Source organism: Cannabis sativa, chromosome 9, assembly GCF_029168945.1.
Source record: "Cannabis sativa cultivar Pink pepper isolate KNU-18-1 chromosome 9, ASM2916894v1, whole genome shotgun sequence".
Classification (NCBI taxonomy): Eukaryota; Viridiplantae; Streptophyta; class Magnoliopsida; order Rosales; family Cannabaceae; genus Cannabis; species Cannabis sativa.
Genome location: NC_083609.1, coordinates 41,232,188 through 41,236,442, shown reverse-complemented (window position 1 = coordinate 41,236,442; position 4,255 = coordinate 41,232,188).

Sequence of the window (4,255 nt, the reverse complement as noted above, 5' to 3'; positions counted from 1 at the left end):
TAGTTTATGTTAAGTAAAATAGCAAACTAAAACACAAAAAATACCCAAGTTCAAAAAAAAAAAAAAAAATCCCCTCAAGCGGACAACCGGATCAAAAGTTATTAATAATGTTCAAAGTTTTCAAAAAATTTTATGCAAAGTTTAACTCTTTATCTACAAAAATACAATACACTACAAAAATGATACTAATATATTAAAAAAAATTATAAAAATATACTAATATACTACAAACATACAAACACATAATATAAAATATTAATAAAAAGATAGCTAATATACAAACACTTAGAGTAATGTAGATGTGTATTTATTCAACTTTACAATTAAATTTGTATTTAGGGTTATTATATATAATTTATACTTAATTTAATTATATTAATAATAAAATAATATATATATAAATTATGCTAAAATACAAAATTGGAAGCTGAAAAAAAAACCACAGGAAGACCCTATGGCGTCAATTATTTCATAATAACCGATGCCATAGGGGTCCTATGGCGTCGGTTGTTTTTAACCCTTTAGCATCACCCGGAACAGGGTCGGTAGCGAATTTCGCCAATACCGACGCTGAAAGCCCTTAAAAACCGCCTCTAAAGCCCAATTTTGTAGTAGTGTTCTATTACCTATAATGATATTAGTTGAGCTAATCAACTCAAATCCTCCCTTGATGCTTTGTTGCTTAAGGAGGAAGTTGTTTAGAAGCAAATGTCTAGAGTTAATTGGCTTAGAGCAGGGGACAAGAATACTAAGTATTTTCATAAGAGAGCTTCCACTAGGAGAAGGAATAATACCATTAAGACTGTTACTTTAGATGATAATACTGTTGTTAACAACTTCTCTGATGTTTGCAATACTTTTTGTTAACTAAAACTTTTAGATCTCCTTGTTTTGATGATTAACAAATATTTGATTATTATTTGTTACTAATCATTTATTGATTTTGTAGCAAATTTAAAAGAGAAAATAAATATTTTGGTAATTTTACCAAACTTTTGAAAGCAACACTAAATGGATTCAACAAGCATATCAAAAGCAAAAGATTCATCAAGGGATCAACAACTCAAGACCCTATTCAAAAGAGGTCTTCAAAAGCTCAAAGTCAAAATTCAACCCGAAAGTCAAAGTCAAAGTCAAAGTCAAGGTCAACTCTCGAGAAAAATCAACTTAGGATCAAATGTTGGAAATTATTTTACCAGGATCTTAGATCTACTCACAAGTATGTTGATTAACACCCTAAATATGAACTTTTTAAAACGATGAAATAAACACATATAAAGTTTAGGAAACCTTACATTGGGTGCAGCGGAATTAAATGACTCCTTCCGTTCAGATATCTAGCCCTTGATTCCTTTCTGTAGCAGAGCATTATCAATATCTGAACCTGGATCTCTTTCTCTGAATCTTTGATGCTGAAACTCCTTTGCTGATGATCTTTCTTCACGATCTTCCTCACTATGATTGAGGTATCACTTGCTGTGTGTGGGCAATACTCATACACTAAGGATTTCGAAATTCAAGAGGGAAGAGAAAGAAGAAGTGGCAGCTAAAGATAGGGAGAGAGAAAGGCTCAGGTTTTTCTCTGAAGGAAAAATAGAAAATTTAAGTGTAATTTTCCTGAAGCCTTCACTATCTATTTATAGCATTCCACTAGGGTTAGGTTTGAATTATTTGGCATTAAAATAATGAAAAAATAAGTTTAAATTTCCTACAAAAGTGGCTGGCCCTATACTAGTGGATTTGGGCCTCACTTTTTGCAATTTTGCATTTTTATCTTTTCTGCATCTGATTTTCTCAAAAACGCCAATTTTCTAATTCAACCATTTAAATGTCAATTCTAACTATTTAATAACTGTAAATAATTATTAAATAATATTGTCATTTATCATATTTATTAATTGAACCATACAAAGTATCATAATTAACAAATATGCCCCTATAAACTCTTTCTTTACAATTTCGCTCTTACTTAGTGAAAAATTCACAAATAGACATAGTCTAATTTGAGAATTATAATTGATTAATCAAAACTAATTACATGAGTCTTAGAAGCAATATTATCTCAACTAGTGGGGGGACCATGGGTCTATATAACCGAGCTTCCAATAAGTAGATCAAGAATTTAGCACTAAAATTCACTGACTTATTAATTCTTCGTTGAATCCACGCATAGAACTTAGAATTGCACTCTCAGTATATAGAATGCTCTATATGTTCCACCATATAGATGCATCATTAGTTATCCATTGTTATAATCCTAATGTGATCAATTATCCTCTATATGAATGATCTACACAGTAAAGGGATTAATTTACCGTAACACCCTACTATGTATTTTATCCTTAAAACACTTGACCCCGTATAAATGATATTTCAGCTTATGTGAAATGAGATCTCCACCATTTATTTTCGTTTGGCCAAGCTCGAAGGAGATCATCCTTTGCTTACTATTCGCCAGATAGAAGCTATAGATTCCATGTTTATGCTAGCGCTCCCACTCAATTGCACTACCGTGTTCCCAAAAAGTACGTATCACCCTAACCTAAAAGTAGGCTTAACTAACAATTCAAGGAACACGAATAGCCTTTCAAGATTGAGCCTAATCATAACAGGATTAAGATCATTTGATCTATGATCAACTAGGCGATATTGACTTGAATAGATTTTACGGTAAGTTTAATTAAATCTAAGTCAAAGTTCAATATCAGTACCTTTCGATGCATACTCCATGCATCCAACCTGAGCTTTACTTTAACCAATGTTCTGGAAAGAACATAATATTTCTCCAAATACAAGTAAACTCTTGTTGTAGATTATCATATCAGTAAAACCCTGTGTCTGATAAATCTAGGAAACTTTATTCACATAGTCATGTTTACTTTCCAATGTGTTGACGGCACAATAAACAGGATCAAGTATGTGAAAAGGGTTTCAGATGAATTTATACATTATGTACATATAATCATGAAATAAATCATGTGAACCATGCAACATTAAATGTTATTTCTGATCTATATTAATAAGTAAATCTGATTATATTTAAATGAGTTTTATTTAGGGCATAAAACCCAACAAACTCCCACTTGCACTAATATAAAACAAAAAGTGCGTTTCAAATAATCTCAACACCTCGATATACAAATCAAGTGTAGTAGTAGTAAACTCCTCGTAATAGGATCTGAAAGGTTGAATTAACCACAACCTTTTCTCCACTATTACTCTTCCTTTAATCACAAAATCATTGATAATGTGAAATTCCTCTCTATATGTCTACTCTCTTGGGATACTGGATTCTATATCTTTGGCAACTACTTTTGGTTAATCAGGAAATTAACACTAGTAGTTTAAGACAATTTGGAATGATGCCAAAAATGTATAGAACTTTCCTTAGATAGAATAAGTACCTTTCCTGCAACCTTAACATTCAGTCCCTCTCTGGTAGACCTAGAGACTTCAGATATGTTTTTACACTTCTCCAAAATCACTATTCCACCCCCAGAGTAACCACCATCTTATCCGAAAGATTTACTAACACAAAGGCAAATTTTGAAATCTGATATGGTGTAGTCTAAGAGTTTAAAACACACCCTTATAGACTAACATATAGTTCCTCTGCTTAATCTTAAGATTTACTTGATTGTCTTCCAATGTTCTTCTCCTGGTTTAATCTGATACCTACTCATTACTCCCACTCAACAGTAGGTGTCTGGTCTAAGGCATGCAAAAGCATATCTAAGACCTCTCACCGTTGATATAAGAAATTCTTTCATGGATTTATCTTTTCTGGAATAGTTAAGACTTTTCCTTAGATAAATAAAATCTATACCTAAGAAGTTGTGAAGCTTCTATAGATTGCCATTAGAAAGAATATGCTTCAGCATCTTACTAAAGTAAGTTGCTTGCATTAGAGTAAGTAATTACCAGGTATACCACAAGCCATAGGTTTAGATAAACTCAAACCTATAATACTAGGAACAGGAAGTTTTGTTAAGTCCATTGAATGGACTTATAAACGAAAATTTCCTTTTATGTCCTTGTAATAGAAAACTTTAGGTTACTCCATGTGAATGGATTAAACCATAGTTCTATTGGCTTTCTTCTTAGTTTCTTATCTTGACAATCCATTACTTGTTTAAACTCACAATGGATTTTAATCACTAGTGTCTCCCAAGTCATAAGAAGGTGAGTTCCTAGAAACTCTCCCACTACAACAAGGTACCGTGAATTATGTCTAAGAAAACTAAATGGTATTGAT